This window comes from Pseudophryne corroboree, chromosome 6, assembly GCF_028390025.1.
Source record: "Pseudophryne corroboree isolate aPseCor3 chromosome 6, aPseCor3.hap2, whole genome shotgun sequence".
Classification (NCBI taxonomy): domain Eukaryota; kingdom Metazoa; phylum Chordata; class Amphibia; order Anura; family Myobatrachidae; genus Pseudophryne; species Pseudophryne corroboree.
Genome location: NC_086449.1, coordinates 380,720,345 through 380,741,544, shown reverse-complemented (window position 1 = coordinate 380,741,544; position 21,200 = coordinate 380,720,345).

Below are 21,200 nucleotides of genomic sequence, written 5' to 3'. Positions count from 1 at the left end.
CAGTCATTTTGGAGTTTGGCCGAGTACAAACGCAAATATTGTTTTAAGGATTGGTTCACTCGCTCAGTCTGTCCATTTGATTGTGGATGATAACCGGAGGTTAATGATAATTTCATTTTTAACGAAGCACAAAAAGACTTCCAAAACTGTGCAATGAATTGTGGACCCCTGTCAGAAACAATATCAGTGGGTAACCCATGGAGTCTGAAAACATGACGGAGGAACAAGACTGCCAATCCCTGGGCAGATGGCAATCGGGGAAGACCAATAAAATGAGCCATCTTACTAAAACGGTCCACTACCACCCATATGACTGTGCATCCAGCTGACAGAGGGAGATCCACCACAAAATCCATGGAGATATGCGACCATGGTCTAAGAGGAACATTCAATGGCATAAGTTGACCAATAGGCAAAGAACGGGGAACTTTATGCTGTGCACAGACCTGACACGAAAAAACAAACTCTTTAATGTCTTTAGAAAGACCAGGCCACCACACTGCGCGGGATACCAATTCAAAAGTTTTAGCGACTCCCAGATGCCCTGCAACTTTGCTATCATGAAATTCCTCCAAAACAGTTGCTCTCAAAAACTCAGGAACAAAAAGACGACCAGCAGGAGTATTTCCCGGAGCTTGATGTTGAAGCAGCTTCAATTGAGAAAAAACATCCTGTGTGAGACCTGCCTGAATGACTGAAGGCGGAAGTATGAGAGTAACAGGACTGTTGTCTTGAGCGGGAAGAAAACTGCGTGAGAGGGCATCTGCCTTGGTATTCTTGGAACCAGGTCTGAAGGTGATAATGAATTTGAAACGAGTGAAAAATAAAGCCCAACGAGCCTGTCGGACATTCAGTCGCTTAGCTGATTCAATGTATTGAAGATTTTTGTGATCTGTCAAAACAGAAATGGTATGGGTCGCTCCTTCAAGCCAATGTCTCCACTCCTCAAAAGCCCATTTAATAGCCAGCAACTCCCGATTACCAACATCGTAGTTGGATTCAGCAGATGAGAATTTCCTGGACATAAAGGCACAAGGATGTAACTCAAGGGAATCTGGATCCTTCTGAGAAAGGATAGCCCCTACACCAACCTCCGAGGCATCTACCTCAACGATGAAAGGCAATTCTGGGTTGGGATGTCTAAGGACAGGGGCTGAGACAAAGGCTTGTTTCAAGGCCTGAAAAGATACTTTAGCTTCACATGACCAATTGGTAGGATCTGCTCCCTTCTTAGTGAGTGCCACAATGGGAGCAACTATGTCAGAGAAAGAGTGAATAAACCTTCTGTAGTAGTTCGCAAACCCTAAAAAGCGCTGAATTGCTTTTAAGTTGGTGGGTTGCGCCCAACTCAGGATGGCTTGGAGCTTCTTAGGTTCCATTCGGAATCCCCGAGGGGAAATAATGTACCCTAAAAAGGATACCTCCGTGACGTGAAATTCACACTTCTCCGGTTTGGCATACAAGTGATTTTCACGTAATTTCTTAAGTACCTGACGCACCTGGGTAACATGTTGTTCTATAGAGTCAGAATAAATCAAAATGTCGTCTAAATAGACCACAACGAATCTTCCCAGAAACTCACGGAGCACATCATTAATGAGATCCTGAAAGACTGCCGGAGCGTTAGATAGGCCGAAAGGCATGACCAGATACTCATAGTGACCTGATTGAGTACTGAATGCCGTTTTCCACTCATCCCCCGATCTGATTCTAATGAGATTATATGCTCCTCTCAGGTCAATCTTGGAAAAAATAACAGCCGAACGTAGCTGATCAAAGAGGACAGAGATCAGAGGCAGAGGGTAAGTATTCTTTACTGAGATTTTATTCAGGGCTCGAAAGTCAATGCAGGGTCTGAGGGAACCATCCTTCTTCTCTACGAAGAAAAAACCTGCACTTAAAGGGGATTTAGATGGCCTGATAAACCCTTTCTCAAGACTTTCTTTCACATACTCATTCATGGCCACAGTTTCAGGACCAGACAATGCATATAACCTTCCTTTAGGCAACGTAGCACCAGGAATTAACTCTATGGTACAATCATAAGGCCTATGGGGAGGCAAAATATCCGCATTGCCCTTGGAAAACACATCCAAAAAATCTTGGTACTCTCCAGGAATATGTGCGGGCCTGGCAGCAGCTACTCGGATAGGAAGTGTAATACATTCTTTATCACAGATGGTACTCCATTGTAGAATCTCCCCAGACTGCCAATCTATGATGGGATTATGAAAGGCCAGCCAAGGGTGACCCAGAACCACAGGAACTGCTGGACAATGGGTAAGAAAAAACTCAATCTTTTCAGAATGTAGAGCTCCCACCGAGAGCAAAACAGGAGGTGTACATAGAGAAATAACCCCATTGGATAAGGGACTCCCATCTAAACCATGCATGGTGATACACCTACTTAAGGTTAACTGAGGAATACCTAAGGCCTTGGCCCATGTTAAGTCCATAAAGTTTCCTGCAGCTCCACTGTCCACAAAAGCAGAGACCGAGGAACAGAGGCTGTCATAAGAAACTTTAGCAGGAACCAATAGTGAATTATTTGAGGAGATGAGCTGTAGACCAAAGTGAACCCCCTCACTATTCACTTGGTCAGGAAGTTTCCCGACTTGTTTGGGCAACTACGGGCAAAATGTCCCTTACCTCCGCAGTACAAACACAGACCAGAATTTTGCCTCCTGGTTCTTTCTTCCGGAGACAATTTGGAGAGACCAATCTGCATAGGCTCCTCCATGTCTATCGGAACGGAAGAAACACAGGGAAAAGAAACTACAGATGCCCCTTTCTCAGTCCTCCGCTCTCTGAGCCGACGATCTATTTTAATAGAGAGCTCCATGAGTTTATCAAGGTTCTCAGGAGCGGGATACTGAAGGAGGCTGTCTTTTATAGATTCAGATAAGCCGAGGCGAAACTGACTGCGCAGGGCAGGATCATTCCAGCCACAGTCGTTCGACCAACGGCGAAACTCCGTACAATAATTCTCTGCAGGATTCCTACCCTGTCTTAGAGCACGCAACTGACTTTCTGCGGATGCCTCTCTATCAGGGTCGTCATACAATAGCCCTAAAGATTTCAAAAAAGCGTCTACAGACGATAAGGCCGGATCGTCTGTCTTTAAACCAAAAGCCCAGGTCTGAGGATCCCCCTGAAGCAGAGAAATTATAATTCCAACCCGCTGAGCCTCCGTACCTGAGGAAACTGGTCTTAAACGAAAATACAGTTTACAAGACTCTTTAAAATTAAAAAACTGTTTTCTATCCCCAGAAAAACGGTCAGGCAGATGCATTTTTGGTTCAGGGATGACCCTCGGGGAAGTCCGTAACAGATCTTCCTGTGAGCTCACCCGGAGGGACAGATCCTGAACCATCTGGGTAAGTTCCTGAATCTGACTAACCAAAAACTGGCCAGGATTTGGCCCAACACCGGTGGGATTCATGAGGCCGACAAAATTCTCCCTACTGGATAAGTGAAAAAATTAACTCCTGTTGAAATTTTTTCTTTTGTCAGGCCGGTGATAATGTTACGATTCCTGTACTCCAGACTGGAGAAGATCTTATGGCAGAGATCTGAGTACAGGAATGAAATACAGGTTGTGGGAGCTGGAGAGCCTAGTAACCCCTGGCGCCCTAACTCCGTTGTCTCGCCCGTGTTATCAGAAATCCCCTGCGAGACTATGGTTGCTTGAGCCCATGGCAGCCGCGTTCGAAGGGCGGATTATGTCTGCCCAACCCCGATGCCCCCGCAGGTCTTAATGGGAGACAAGGGGAAGTCCGAGACAGGGAGATAACAAGGGGCCCTCTGACTAAGCAACCAAGCCAGGGGTTACAAGCTAACTTAACTAAATCAAAAGGTATGTGCGGACTAGCCGCCAGGGAAAAGGACAACCAAGGATCCACGGATCCGACACTCCTATCCGGCACCGCTGGACACCAGAGTGGATCTTGTGGAAGCGGAATCCTCCGCAAAGCACCAGAACTCAAAATAAACACAATAATAAATAGTAGCGGACAAGCCGCAACACACGGCTGCGCCGCGACTCACGAACACCACCAGATGTTAAAGGTGCTCGGTCAGACTCCAGGAACAGATGGTAACTTCCGAGTACTGGATCACTGAGAACAGGAACAAACGAACAGACCGGGACTGGGAACTCTCTCTGCAGCAGAATCAGGCAAACAGGAAGCTATCACCGGCGTCTGTGAGGAGTCCTGGGAGTGCTTTTAACAGAGAGTCTTCCAATCAGCTGTTTGGAGGCTGATTGGATTAAATGCCATGCAGCTGACAAGCTGCATGGCCAGGGAAACAGATGAGTGATAATTACAACATGCCGTGCAGCTGCATGCTACACAGCCAGGAAACCAGTGATGATATAAACTTAGACCCAGCAACGGGGAACACGATCCGACAGTGGCGTCCCCGTTGCTAGGCGCCGGCCGCACTGACGAGCGGACCCTCGGCGCCTAACAGAATGATTGTTTCGGCTCACAAACAAATTGGAAAAATCTTGCTCACAAGCACGCAACTATGATTAACCGATAGGTCGGTCAAGTCCAAAAATCTTGGCCTCAATCTCCTGATATTGACCAGTGTGTGTGCATTCCCAATAATCTGACCATATGTCCAGGTGTAAAAATCGGGTAGTGTGTGGGTAAATACACTTTTTCTCCCTCACCGATGTAAAGAGAAATCAGCAGATTATTCATAAACAAGAAGTGTGTAGCACAGATATCGGGGCCTTCCTCTAGCAAAATAATCGGCCTGATTGTCGCCCCATCAAACAAATTGGACAGTGTGTTCCTAGCTTTAGGTTTTATATCAGAGATTTTATATAAGGTCTTTTTCTGGCGTCACACAATCGCTGTGTTATTCTGTTTGTATCTCCTCACCGCAATTACCAACATGCCCAATATTCATTCTATTTATTTCAGTCTTTATTAAGCACTGCTGTGACGGTGGGCCAATATCAGAGAAACTGCACCTGTCCTGTAACAATGTGTGCGATCGTCATGATGCACTTCACTTTTACATTGTTATTTGCCTTTGCAGTGTTATTGGACTTTTTTTTAATCATTGATTTTATTTGTACCTGATCTGCATGGGAAGTACTATCCCACTCCCTGAATGTTGCCTGCAGCTCAGAAGCGTTCAACACTCAAAAGAGTTTGGGTGATGCTACCAAGCAAAAGGGCGAAGTATTGAATAGTTGCAATCAGTGGGGCTTGTGACACCCAGTGCGTCAAATACCATGGTGAGAGGGTGTATTGTTTATTGCAAAAGCTACAAATTACTCAGCCACATTTTACTTTGTTAATCATTTATTCAACGATAAGAAGAAAACAGTATTGTTTATCCAGCATTAAAATTATTTTGTTTGTTTAATAATTGGTGCAATATTATAGGGACAGTAGCTGGTTATGCTGCTGCTGATGATGATGATGCTTATTATTATTATTATTATTATTATTATTACAGGTTGAGAATCCCTTATGCAAAATTCAAAATCCCACAATTGTGGGTCCAATACTGAGATACTGTAATGACATATACATTATATATTATGTGTATGCTGTATATAGATGTTGTTCAGCCTCTCACTAAGCCCTTTCTGGCAAATTTGAAGCCTACAGTATAACCACCTTTACTTTTCAATAATCTGTTCAGAAGAGGTGTTTGTAGAACGGTGTTTTATTATTCAGTAAAGGGATCACAGATATGATGCGTTGATTTGATGTACAATACGATATGATGATATGTGATAATGAGGTAAAACTGTTAATGAAACAAGAATATGCAATTATGATATGCATGTGAAAAGCAAAATGGATATACACAAGTACATATAACATGGGCTGTGCAAACATGTGATTACATGTGCAAGTATAAACTACAGTGCAGCTAACATTACTCACTGGCTAAACAGGTTGAGATGAGACATTTAATATACAAACTCACCATCGAATGCTATATGAGAGTTGGACCCATGTAAAGCATGACTGTCTGGGACCATGAGGGAAGTAGAAAGGCTGATCCCAGCTTCTTCATCCCAGAATGCATTGCAAGACTGGCTACAAGAGGCTATGAGGGTCAAATTAATTGATGGGACTGACCACTAGATGGGGCAATAATACAACTTTCTGTAGTAAAAGTAATCAGATCTACACAAAGCAAATGCTGAAGGCATGACACTCCCCGTCTGGTATCACTGGTACCATATTTTAAACTCTAAACAGATAACAATAAGAATAGTTCAGTCACTGGTCTGAGGAACAACTTAGTCTCTCCTCACTTACAGATCTTGACCTCAACCTTACGAACCTTCCCATCCTTGCTTGGGAACGTCTTGGTGACAAGACTTAAAGGCCATTCGTTGCGTTGTGACTGGCAATCTCTGACGAGCACAATGTCACCTGGTTTTAAGTTGGGTTTGGCAACTTGCCACTTGCTCCTTGACTGCAGGGTAGAAAGGTATTGTCTTTTCCATCTGTCCCAAAAGGTGTTTGCAAGGCTTTGAACTTGTCTCCATTGACGTTTGAACAGGTCTTTGGTATTGAATTCTCCAGGAGGAGCATAGGTAATCCCGGTCTTCTGTGTAAGAAGAGTGGCCGGAGTAAGTAGAAGTGGGTCTTCTGGGTCATTAGACACTGAAGTCAATGGTCTTCCGTTGACAATAGCTGAGACTTCAGCCATGAAGGTTGTTAAGCTCTCGTGAGTAAGTCTTGCAGTTCCCACTTGCAAGAATATGGAATCAAGGATTCTGCGTATCATGCCGATCATCCTTTCCCAGGCACCTCCCATATGAGAAGAATGAGGCGGGTTGAAGGTCCATGTACAACCTTGCTCACTGAGATATCTCTCTATGCTTTTAGTGTCAATGTTCGAATTAATTTGTAATTCTTTGGCTGCTCCAATGAAGTTGGTACCTCTGTCGGACCGGATGTGTTTTACTGGGCCACGGATAGCAATGAAGCGTCTAAAGGCATTGATGAAGCTTGAAGTGTCCATTGATTCTATAACTTCGATGTGAACAGCTCTGATGCTCATACAAGTGAATACAACCGCCCAGCGCTTGCTGTTCGCATTCGCACCTCTAGTATGTCGTGTGATGACAGTCCATGGACCAAATACATCAAGACCAACATTGGACAAAGGAGGGTCTGTACTAAGTCTGTCTGTTGGAAGATTAGCCATCTTCTGAGTTTGGGAAGTACCACGAAGTCTACGGCAAATGATACATTTGAAGATTGTGCTGCTTACACACCTTTTCGCTCCAATAATCCAGAACCCAGCTGATCGTAGAGCTCCTTCGGTAAACAATCGTCCTTGGTGTTTGACTTCGTTGTGATAGTGTTGCACAATTAAAGAAGCTATGTGGTGACTCCCAGGAATGATTAAAGGATTTTTCTCATTTGTCTCCAAGTTTGCTTCTTGAAGACGGCCTCCTACTCTCAATAAATGATTTTCATCAAGAAAAGGGTCTAGCTTTTTTAAGGTGCTGTCTTTGGGAATAGGATTTCCACTGTTAATGCAGTCGATCTCTCCGGAAAAGATTTGGTGCTGCACAACACGGATGATAAGGTTCTTGGATCGTTGTGTTTCTTCTGGTGCGTAAACATTTTGACAGTGGTGCCAACCTTTACATCCATTCACACTTACAGATGCGTTGCGTTTAAATGAATGGACTATGTGAGTTAAGCAGGTAATGGCTCTGACAAGTGATTTCCAAGTTGAAAATCTTTGGAATCTGTGAGGCTGAAGTTGACAATCTGAAGTTACGGTATGGATTGTAGTTATTTGTGGACGAATTTCAACATCTGAGTCTGCGTCTACTAGCTTGAATATGCTACTTTCAGGATTGTTCGAATCTGCCTTGTACAGGAATTCAGGTCCTCTGAGCCATGTAGTGTCTTTGAGGATACTGGCTGGGACAGCTCTTGTAGCGTGATCTGCTGGATTGTGAGCAGTAGATACATAGTGCCACTGTTTTGGATTGGTGGATCTTCTGATTCTTAGCACACGATTGCTGACATAAACATGGAACCGTCTGGTCTCGTTGCATATGTAGCCTACTGTCTGTGTAGAAATCTGCTTCAGAGAGTCCAATTGGTAACTCAGATGAAATGAGCTCAGCTAATTCTACAGCTAGTACTGCAGCACAAAGTTCAAGTCTGGGCACTGTGTGTTCTGGACGTGGAGCTAACTTTGCTTTGCCCATGACAAATCCAATATGACATTGTCCCTTGATGTCCATGGTCTTAAGATATGCAACTGCAGCAATTGCTTGGGTTGAGGCATCAGAGAATACACATAGTCTCTGGTTTTGTACTGCTGTAGAAGGCACGGGGGCATATGGACGTGTAATGCGGAGGTTGGTTAAGGTAGATAGAGAATCTTTCCACTCTTGCCACAAGTTTCTTTTCTGGGGAGGCAGTGGGGCATCCCAGTCAATTGACTCACAGGTTAGGTCTCTGAGCAAAGCTTTACCTTGGATAGTGACAGGAGCTGCAAATCCTAAGGGGTCGTACAAGCTGTTTAGAGTAGAGAGAACACCTCTGCGAGTGAAGGGTCTTTCTTCGCTGTTTACTTGGAAGGTAAAGGTGTCAGATTTTAAGTCCCACAAGAGTCCAAGGCTACGTTGAGCTGGTGGGGAATCGGTTCCTAAATCCAAGTCTCTTAAATCGCTGGTATGATCTTGGGAAGGGAAGGCTTCCATCACTACTTTGCTGTTGGAAGCTATTTTGTGAAGCCTCAGGTTTGAACAAGCAAGCATTTCCTGAGCTCTTTTGAGGAGGCTGATTGCTGTCTCGGCTGTTGGCATAGATTTTAGGCAGTCATCCACGTAGAAGTCTTTATCTACAAGTTGTCTAACATCAGAACCATACTCTAGCTCACCCTCTTGAGCTGAACGTCTGAGTCCATAGATGGCAACTGCAGGTGAAGGGCTGTTACCAAAGATGTGTACCTTCATGCGATACTCCGTGATGTCTTTTGAGGGGTCATTGTCTCTGAACCAGAAGAATCTTAGGAAATTCCTGTCTTTTTCTCTCACAAGAAAGCAATGAAACATTTGTTGAATGTCAGCTGTGAAGGCAATAGAGTCTTTTCGGAAACGGATGAGTACTCCTAGGAGTTTGTTGTTAAGGTCTGGTCCTGTCAGGAGTACGTCATTTAAAGAAACACCTTCAAACTGGGCACTGGAATCGAACACCACTCTTATCTGACCTGGTTTCTTCGGGTGATATACTCCGAACATTGGCAGGTACCAGCATTCTTCTGTGTCTTTAAGAATGGGAGCTATCTCGGCGTGACCATTCTCAAATATTTTAGCCATAAAGGAGAAGAAATGATCTTTCATCTCTGGTTTCCTGTGAAAGTTGTGTTTAAGTGAAGAGAAGCGTTTGAGTACTTGTTCTCTGTCATTAGGAAGGCGTTGTCTGGGTGTTCTAAAGGGTAGAGGAGCAACCCAGCTGTTGGCATCATCCTTGACTAGTCCTTTCTCCATTATTTCCAAGAATAGTTTGTCCTCTATGGACATTGCCACCTGGTCATCCTTCTTTGTTCTCTGGAAGACTGCGTGTCCCAGATGATCTTGATAGTTGTCACAGATATGGTTGTCACTAGTTGAGTCTATGAAGGTACAGTGTGGTAATTCCTTTATGAGGAAATGGTTATGACATGGCTGGAATAGAGAAGGGCGTCCATTTTCTAAAGTACAGGTAAGCATGCTGTTGACAGAATCTGGTTTATGCACATCTCCAAGACATACTTCTCCTATTATTACCCATCCCAGATCCAGTCTTTGAGCGTAAGGTGCGTTATGTGGACCATTAATCTGACTTCTGGCTTTGTGGACTTGTAGGATATCTCTCCCAATGAGTAGATTTATTTGGGCATGTGGATCCAGTTCTGGTATCAGATGTGCTATGCGTTTCAAATGTGTATGGTGTTTAGCTACATCTGGTGTAGGAATCTCACTCCTATTGTCTGGAATCTCGTCACACTCTGTGATAGTTGGTAAAGAGAGACATGTCTTCCCATCCAAGGACTCAATTTGATAGCCAGTTGCTCTCCTTCCTGTTGTCTCAAAACTCCCTGCGCAGGATCTTAAGGAGTAAGGCGTGCTGGGTCCTTTAACATTAAAGGTCTCAAAGAAGATTGATCTGGCTAGAGACCTGTTACTTTGGTCATCTAGGATTGCATAAAGTTTAACGGCTTTGTCTGGATGGCCTTTGGGGTAAACTTTGACTAAACATATTTTGGAGCAGGATCTACCGCTAATGGCATCTTTGCAGACTTCGGTACATTGTGAAGTTATTTCTGGTGTGACTGCAACAGTGTCTTTTTGTTCTACACTGTGCTCCCCGCCATGCTCTGTATCGGTATAACTGTGTTGCAAAGCCCATGGGGGAGGACCAGGGTGTAGAGCGGTATTGTGGTCTGTGCTGTGGCATTCTGTGCAGTTAGCACTAACCTTGCAGTCCTTGACGAGGTGTGATGTGGAGGAACAGCACTTGTAGCAGATCCTATTCTCCTTTAAGAAGGCTTTGCGGTTCTCCAGGGACTTTTCTCTGAAGGTTCTGCATTTCAGGAGAGGATGCGGTTTGTGATGCAGAGGACATTGCTTGGCTGGATCTTTGTCTGTGGTCTCTTGGCGATTAAAGCTGGTAGACCTGCGGAAAGAATCTGAATAATGCACATTAGTCTTGTGAACTGCAACTGATGTTTTGCGGGGGTTAGGTACCATAGGTGCAGTATTTGTCAAGGTAAAGGCAAAACTAGGATCATTCCTGGTCATAGCTTGCTGGTGTACAAAGTCCACGAAAACTGAGAATGGTGGAAATTGCACTTTGTTCTGCCGCTTATATTTGGAGCCATGGTTGATCCATTGTTCCTGCAGATTATACGGTAGTTTCTGCACTATAGGGTTAACGCCTCTGGCTGTGTCAAGGAAGGCAAGTCCTGGTAAATCTCCCTCACATTTAGCTACTTGAAGTTCTTTTAGTAAGTCACTTAGTTCTCTGAGTCTCTGATAGCCTTTGTTGGGTAACCTGGGGAAATCGTCTATTCTTTTGAACAGAGCACTCTCTATTATCTCTGGTGAGCCATAGCACTCATTAAGTCTATCCCAGATCATCCTAAGTCCATTCTCAGGGTGGTTAATGTTAATCACTCTTATCCTTCTAGCATGTTCTGCAGATTCATTCCCAAGCCATTTAATTAAGAGGTCTATCTCTTCACTATGTGAAAGGTCTATTCCTCTGATAGCATTTTGAAAAGAGGACTGCCAGGCTCTGAAGTTCTCAGGGCGATCATTGAACTTTGAAATACTAATCGTGACTAATTCACGGCGGGTGAGAAATTTAGCAAAGTCTAATGTGTCCTGATTGGCTCTTGGAGATGTCGGTACATTAACACGGTAGGTATATGGTGTGTAGTCATACCTGTTAGTGTTGTCTGGTTCCCGACGGTTGGTATCACACCGCTTCTGTGTGAAGTAGGCTGTGTCTTTCTTGGAGTTTGCAGATTCAGACATCTGAGGTGGGGAAGAGTTGTCCCTCATAGGTTCACAGTGTCTAGGATTCTCTTGCTTGCAAATGTGTGGTCTGTTGTCCACTGGTGGTGGCGCTGTAGAGTGTACTTGATTTGTTTGCATGAGGTCTGAATGCGTACCTTGTAAAGATGGAGGGTTGCTACTCCTTTTTGAGACTTGACGTACGTATTCTGATGTGCGTTGCAGTGAATCCTGAGATCCATTCTCTGTGTCAAGTACATTGGTTCTTCTTATATCAGGGAGTTCTGCAGTCTCCAAGATTTCTGCTTCAGCTATGGCAGCCGCTGCCTCCTTCTCTGCAGCGAGCTTCTCGCCGATTGCTTCTAAGCGTTTGCTCTCGATTTTTAATTGCATCTCCTGCTCGGCAAAGTTAGCCCTTACTTTTGCGGCTTCCGCTTTTGCACGTGCCATGATGGCTGCATTACTGACAGACAAGGATTTGGAGGAACCAGAGACTTGGGACCTTGTTTTGTATGAGGATATCGTTTTCTGTGACATGGTGATCTGGTAGAGATGTTTGATTGTGTAGAGACTGCTGTAATGCTGTCTGCAAGTAACTGTTCAGACTGTGTCGCAGATCTCTGAGGAGTCAGTACCTTTGAACTGTTATGAAGCTGCTTGACTGTGAAGAGACTGTTGTGTTGCCTTATAAGCGTGGCTGCACGGACTTGTACAGGTTTCTGTGTAGTCAAATGGCGGTACTCCTATTGCTGAGCTGCCATAGTTGGTAGACTGTATAGAAACTGTGTGGCTGTCATATGCAGATAGCTGTGGCTGGCAGTGTAACGGCTCTGTAAGTCAGTATATGTCCCCACTGCTGACAGGCAATGATTTACTGACGGAGTCAGTGTAAGAGAGTCCATCTGCTTGTAGCATTCGATGTTTTACTGTTCAGCCTCTCACTAAGCCCTTTCTGGCAAATTTGAAGCCTACAGTATAACCACCTTTACTTTTCAATAATCTGTTCAGAAGAGGTGTTTGTAGAACGGTGTTTTATTATTCAGTAAAGGGATCACAGATATGATGCGTTGATTTGATGTACAATACGATATGATGATATGTGATAATGAGGTAAAACTGTTAATGAAACAAGAATATGCAATTATGATATGCATGTGAAAAGCAAAATGGATATACACAAGTACATATAACATGGGCTGTGCAAACATGTGATTACATGTGCAAGTATAAACTACAGTGCAGCTAACATTACTCACTGGCTAAACAGGTTGAGATGAGACATTTAATATACAAACTCACCATCGAATGCTATATGAGAGTTGGACCCATGTAAAGCATGACTGTCTGGGACCATGAGGGAAGTAGAAAGGCTGATCCCAGCTTCTTCATCCCAGAATGCATTGCAAGACTGGCTACAAGAGGCTATGAGGGTCAAATTAATTGATGGGACTGACCACTAGATGGGGCAATAATACAACTTTCTGTAGTAAAAGTAATCAGATCTACACAAAGCAAATGCTGAAGGCATGACAGATGTATTATATACACACTAGTCTCTGGGGCCAGGCCAGCAGCTGCAGGGATGCTGAGCATGTCATCAGTGTTGTAACCAGGGTGCTTCCCGCAACGTCACTCCTCCATAGCGATGGGAATGGGGGCCTCTGTGTGGCCACGCCCCTTTTTAGTCAGATGGACTGCTCTTTGCCGTGCTGGGTGTCTCCGGCCTCGGTGACACCACTAACAGTGTATGTTTTCCATATTTACTTGCAGTTGCACAGGTGTATTCATCACTGACTGACACATTTTAAAAGATCCATCGGTGGTTACTTGCAATTAATCACTTGCTATTCTATGGGGAACCTGAAAAACATGTACTGGTAATGTGTCCCAAGGACTGGATTTGAGTTCAAGTTCAAAACATGGGACCCCCTGGGTTAGCATAACTAAACTTATTCAGAACATTAAAAAATGTATGCTCGCCACATGTTACTATTCCCAGTAGATGTTCACGTGGATAGGCAGCTTAGGTATGCTAGCACAGGGGGTCCCATGCTCTGAACTTGAGCCAAGCGCTATTTTATGGAATGAGATCTGATGTTGAAAAAGGAAAGTTGAAATTACAACACAGCACAACAAATACAGATCTAATAAAAAAAAAAAAAAAAAAAAACATTCACACTGCCTAGGCAAAGCCTATGTATGAGTGAGAATATGTGTGTGTTCATGCTACCTACCTATTTTGTGATAATATCACTGTCCTATTAGTCCAGCTGTCCAGACAACTGGTTCTGGTACTGGGTCCTGCTGTGCTAAATATTGTACTGGGTTTACTTTGTAGAGGCTACTGCAGCTACACTACTTTTCAGCTCTCTCATGCAATACCCATGAGTCAGTACCTCTAATCTACCACAGGTTGCACTGCTCTGCTCAGACATTGGTGGAAATTACTAAACTCCCAATTTGAGTAGAGATGGCATTTTTGGTCAAAAATGCATCTTGGTAATATACTAAAAACCATTCATGGCAGAGTTCTACCAATTCATATTCACGGCTGATAACACAAATATGAATCAATAGACCATCGATCAAACACCGTTGATTTTTCACATGTTCCTCATACAACACAGGAATTTACAAAGGATCCGTATTTTTCAGTCTCTGCCGACAATAGTTAAACACTGCCACAAAAGCATAGAATTCGTATGGAAATAGAACTTTTAAGTAGAACTGCTTTTGGCTGGCGTGTTTGGAGAGCTTCCTGATTGGCTTTGCTCTCCCAAATCACAGCCAATTGCGGTTTGCCTATAGGAGTGAATGGAGCTCATGGTTTTTCACTGTATTTTAACAACCAGGACTGTCTCAAAGAGCCCGGGGCTGGTTATATTCAGGAGTGGGGACCCCACACAAATGTTTTTAAATTTTTTTAACTAGTTAAATACTATACACAATGAAACCCTGCAAAAGTTACAATCTCGCACTGCCGATGTTAGTCGCATTCAATCTCGACTGAAATCGGCAGAACCACGAATATTAGTAAATTGTGCAAGTCTGTATACACCTTGCAAAAGTCTCTGCGAACGCCGGTTAACTGCAAATCTGTTCACAACTCACTCACCATCGAATGTTTTTTGAATGTCTATGCAGTCTGTGCGTAGTCCTTCAGGGCAAAATTCAGACCTGATCGTTGTTGTGTAAATTCGCAAGGCAGACGAATATTGATTGACTGTCAGTGGCAAACGCAGGATTTTCATGGGGGAGTTTCCGTACATGTATGTAAAAATACATACATATATTTTCCCGGTAAAAAAACCCAGGGGCCCTTAGATTTTATAAATAAAACAATAATGATGCAAGATCACAGCATACCAACGTGTTGGGGGTACAGGCTCCTGCCTTTTTTTAATTGGATTCAAATTAAATACAGAGTGCACCTGAGTATCATTTTGTATGTCAAAGGAGTGCCGTACACACATACACTAGCATACTTACAAACACACACAGTATACATACATACATACATACATACATACACATGGTGTACATGCACACACACAACAGTGTACATGCACACAACACACATACATACATCCAGTATACAGGGCCGGTTCAGTGGCGCTCTGCGACCCGGGCAGGAAATGGGGCGTGGCCTAATACAGGGGGCGTGGTCAATTACGCCCCCTGTACATTAAAAGTGCCGCTTGAATGCTGAGCGGTGCGCGATGACGTCATCGCGCACCGCACAGCAAAAGGTCCTCTCCACGAAGGGAAACTAGACGCTATGCGTCTAGTTCCCTTCGTAGAGAGGACCTTTGCTGTGCGGTGCGCGATGACGTCATCGCGCACCGCTCAGCAAAGTTACTCTCCAGGAAGGGAAACTAGACGCATAGCGTCTAGTTCCCTTCAGGAGGCGGATGGGGACGGGGACGGCAGCGGGCAGCGGAGGCGGACGGGGACACAGCGGGCAGCAGTGGCGGATCTTGCCACGGTGCGGCGCCCTCCGGATGGCGCCAGCGCCCTCCGGAAGGCGGCGCCCCGGGCAAAAGTCCTGCTTGCCCGTGGCAAGATCCGCCACTGCCAGTATACATGCACACATACATACATCCAGTATACATGCACACATACATACATACACACAGTATACATGCACACAGCATACTTACATACACAAAGTGTACACGCACACAGCGTACGTACGCACACACAGCAAACATACACACACAGTGTGGAAGAAGACTGGCAACTGCCAAGCCACGACATAGAGCAGATTCACGGGACCAGAAGGTGACGTCATCAACAACTGCCGATCGCGGCTAGAAGCATCTGAAGACAACGCATGAACGGACAGCGGAGGAAAAGGTCTCGATTAGTGTAAGATAGGGACAGGTAACCTGAACCACTATCAAACTCCAGTATACCGGCTCATTCCACATTACCCTAAAAGAGCTGTAAACATTTATCTAACTTTTTCTTTATAGGTGCCACTAATGATATTCTTTTCTTCAGCTTTATCATTACTTTTTCATTAGCGCCTATGTCAATTGTTACACACAGCACACAGCCACACACAGTATACATGCACACAGCCACACACAGTATACATGCACACAGCACACATACAGTATACATGCACAAAGCCGCACACAGTATACATGCACACAGCACACACACAGTATACATGTACACAGCACACATACAGTATACATGCACAAAGCCACACACAGTATACATGCACACAGCACACACACAGTATACATGCACACAGCACACACACAGTATACATGCACAAAGCCACACACAGTATACATGCACACAGCACACACACAGTATACATGCACACAGCACACACACAGTATACACGCACACAGCCACACACAGTATACATGCACACAGCACACACACAGTATACATGCACACAGCCACACAGTATACATGCACAGAGCACACATACAGTATACATGCACACAGCCACACAGTATACACACACACACACACACACACACACACACACACACACACACACACACACACACACACACAGTATACATGCACACACAGAGTATACAGGGCCGGTGCAAGGTTTCTCGGCACCCTAGGCAAAATTTCTGCCTACACCCCCCCGGCCCTCCACTTCCCCTGTTGCTTGGACAGTGGAGTGATCACGTTATCTAGAGGCTGTGTTAACAGTATGTTGATCCTCCTGAAGCAGCCAAATAACAGCAAAAGAAAACCTGACAAATATTATATTAAATGCACACAAGTTAAAAAGCATCCAGACCCACATCCATATATAGTATAATACCACAGTCTGTAGTTTTATACAGTATTATAGATAGGCACCAGGGTTGTAACTAGAACTTTGTGGCAGTGACGTGCGGTGAGGTCATTGGCTGGGGAGGCACTGAGATTTTATATATGTATGTATATATATATATATATATATATATATATATATATATATACATACAGTGGTCGAAGTGGACATTTTGAAGTGGGGGTATGGAAAAGTGAAGGTTGCAATTATGCGCGCGCCTCCGGAAAAGGGGGTGTGGCCACTCAAATGGGGGCGTGTCCTTCAGTGTAGTAGGACCCCTTATACTATCTAGTACTGGCGCCCCTTTCACCTGATACCACACGGTATGAACCGAAATTCACATTACAGCACACGGAATGAGCCTAAATTCACACTACAGCACATGGTATGAGCCAAAATTCACATTACAGCACACGGTATGAGCCAAAATTCACATTACAGCACACGGTATGAGCCAAAATTCACACTACAGCACACGGTATGAGCCGAAATTCACATTACAGCACACCGTATGAGCCGAAATTCACATTACAGCACACAGTATCAGCCGAAATTCACATTACAGCACACAGTATGAGCCGAGATTCACATTACAGCACACAGTATGAGCCAAAATTCATATTTTACTACACAGTATGAGCCGAAATTCACATTTACCACATGGTATGAGCCGAAATCCACATTATAGCACATGGTATGAGCCGAAATTCACATTATAGCACATGGTATGAGCCGAAATTCACATTATAGCACACTGTATGAGCCGAAATTCACATTACAGCACACCGTATGAGCCAAAATTCACATTACAGCACACAGTATGAGCCGAAATTCACATTACAGCACACAGTATGAGCCGAAATTCACATTACAGCACACAGTATGAGCCGAAATTCACATTACAGCACACAGTATGAGCCAAAATTCATATTTTACTACACAGTATGAGCCGAAATTCACATTTTACCACATGGTATGAGCCGTAATTCACATTATAGCACATGGTATGAGCCGAAATTCAGATTATAGCACATGGTATGAGCCGAAATTCACATTATAGCACATGGTATGAGCCGAAATTCACATTATAGCAAATGGTATGAGCTGAAATTCACATTATAGCAAACAGTATGACCCACAATTCAGGGACAGGGAGAGAGAGTGACAGCATGGACTGAGAGAGTGACAGCAGGGACTGAGTGACAGCAGGGACTGAGAGCGTGACAGCAGGGACTGAGAGAGTGACAGCAGGGACTGAGTGACAGCAGGGACTGAGAGCGTGATAGCAGGGACATAGGGGAACATTACCTGATATGTGCAGCGGAGGTGCGGAAGGGACTGTGGTTGTCGGTGGCGTATGAGCCCATGGTCTGCGGGGGATGCGGCGGTACTAAGCTGTCCTTCGTCGCTGCGGCGTTGATGTCCCTCTGACCACCGCCAGTTGTGGTCTGCGGTGGTCAGCTTTCAATGGCGGTGCAGCGTGCAGCAGTGAGCGCTGGTCAGCGGTGGGCGGCTGTGATATAAATATATCATTTATTTACATTTATTTTATTTATTTTTCCCTGTCCCTGCAGTCCAAGTGATCTGGGGGTGAGCTGGAGTCCAAGTGATCTTTCCCAGACCACTTGGACTGCAGCTCACCCCCAGATCACTTGGACTGCAGCTCACCCCCAGATCACTTGGACTGCAGCTCACCCCCAGATCACTGGGGGTGAGCTGCAGTCCAAGTGATCTGGGGGTGAGCTGCCCAGACACTTAGACACTTACCACCAAGCACAACTCCCCCCCCCCCCCCCCCCTCACCTTAGTGGTCTTGGTTCCTCAGTCCTGGAGGAAGCAGATGCTGCCGGAGATGCTGAGGGCACGGAAATAGAGGTAACAGCGCTGCCCGTTGTCTCCGGAGCTGCCGCTGCTGTAGGCAACTCCAACATCTGGTCCTGCTGCCGCTGCCCCCCCGCCGCGCTTCTGAAGTGGCAGGCAGCTCCACTGTAGCGTCGGATCCCGCCGCAGCTTGACCTCAATGCCTATGGGTGATTGGACCAGCGGATCCAGTACTGGATCCGCTGTCCAATCACATCTGCCTCGCTGACAGGGGCAGGTTTTCCCTGTCAACGAGGCACTGGCATATGTGCCGCTTCCCCCGCAGTTTTTTAATGGGCTTTTACAACCCTGCGCTTGGCCCCGCCCCCCTTTCTCTCCCATTCCAATTGTTAACGGGAGGCACTGCTATCTGTGCCTCCCAAAGTGATTTAAAGATGTAAAATGCTTATCATAATATAAAGAGATTACTTATGACACAGAATATGTGTCATAAGTATCTTCTTTATATTATTTTAATCATTGATGGCAGGGGAGGCATTGCCTCCCCTGACTACACGTCCCTGCTTTGTGGGCCCCCGTAGTAGAATCTTGAAAGGGCAGCATCGAGGGGATAGGGAGACGCAGGATGATAGGGAGAAGCGGGGCGACAGGGAGGGGATAGGGAGACGTGGGGCGGCAGAGAGTGGATAGGGAGACGCGGGGCAGAAGGGGATAGGAAGACGCGGAGCTGCAGGGTGGGGATAGGGAGATGCGAAGCTGCAGGGAGGGGAAAGGGAGACGCGGGCGGCAGGGAGGGGATAGGGAGACGCAGAGCTGCAGGGAGGGGATAGGGAGACGCGGAGCTGCAGGGAGGGGATAGGGAGACGCGGGGCGGCAGGGAGGGGATAGGGAGACGCGGGGCGGCAGGGAGGGGATAGGGAGACGCGGGGCGGCAGAGAGTGGATAGGGAGACGCGGGGCGGCAGGGAGGGGATAGGGAGATGCGAGCTGCAGGGAGGGAATAGGGAGACGCGGGCGGCAGAGAGTGGATAGGGAGACGCGGGGCGGCAGGGAGGGGATAGGGAGACGTGGAGCTGCAGGGAGGGGATAGGGAGACGTGGAGCTGCAGGGAGGGGATAGGGAGACGCGGGGCGGCAGGGAGGGGATAGGGAGACGTGGAGCTGCAGGCAGGGGATAGGGAGACGTGGAGCTGCAGGGAGGGGATAGGGAGACGCGGGGCGGCAGGGAGGGGATAGGGAGACGCGGGGTGGGAGGGAGGGGATAGGGAGATGCGGGGTAGGAGGGAGGGGATAGGGAGACGTGGAGCTGCAGGGAGGGGATAGGGAGACGCAGGGCGGCAGGGAGGGGATAGGGAGACGCGGGGCGGCAGGGAGGGGATAGGGAGACGCGGGGCGGCAGGGAGGGGATAGGGAGATGCGGGGCGGCAGAGAATGGATAGGGAGACATGGGGCGGCAGGGAGGGGATAAGGAGACGCGGGGAGGGAGGGGATAGGGAGACGCGGGGTGGGAGGGAGGGGATAGGGAGACGTGGAGCTGCAGGGAGGGGATAGGGAGATGCGGGGCGGCAGGGAGGGGACAGGGAGACGCGGGGCGGCAGGGAGGGGATAGGGAGATGCGGGGCGGGAGGGAGGGGATAGGGAGACGCGGGGCGGGAGGGAGGGGATAGGGAGACGCGGGGTGGGAGGGAGGGGATAGGGAGACGCGGGGCGGCAGGGAGGGAGGGGATAGGGAGACGCAGGGAGGGAGGGGATAGGGAGACGCGGGGCGGCAGGGAGGGAGGGGATAGGGAGGCGCGGGGCGGGAGGGAGGGGATAGGGAGACGCGGGGCGGAAGGGAGGGGATAGAGAGACACGGGTTGGGAGGGAGGGGATAGGGAGACGTGGGGCGGCAGGGAGGGAGGGGATAGGGAGGCGCGGGGCGGCAGGGAGGGAGGGGATAGGGAGACGTGGGGTGGCAGGGAGGCTTCTCTTGCCTTTCAGATGCAGTAGACATCACCATCCGCAGCGTCTCCCCTCTGCCCATTCTATGCTCATCTTGGGGCTTCTGGCAGCAGTAATGACGATAATGTTAGGGGGAGGGATCGTCGATGGCAGCCAGAGGGGAGAACTTGAAGTGCTGTCTAGAGCGGAATCCTTCCTAATGACGCTTCTGACTCTCCTCCGCATAATGCCGACAGCCCTGCCCCTGCTCCTCCTCTCTAAAAATTATATTTTGCTAGATAAACGGTAAACCCAGACCCGGGGCGGCCGCGACGAGGGCCTAGCCTGCCACAGCCGTCAGTCACCTCACCAACGCCAGTGTGTTGATTTCCCTGCTCCATGTCTCTAACAGAAATAGACGGAGCTGCGCATATGAGAGAGCAGGTCAGGAGACGGGCGCCGCCCACACTGACAGCCTAACACGCATCCTAGGCGCCGTCAGCACTAACATGCCGTGCGCTTGTTTACAAGTGAATAACACCCTGTGTGGCGCCCGTCTCCTGACCTGCTCTCTCATACGCGCAGCTCCGTCTATTTCTGTTAGAGACATGGAGCAGGGAAATCAACACACTGGC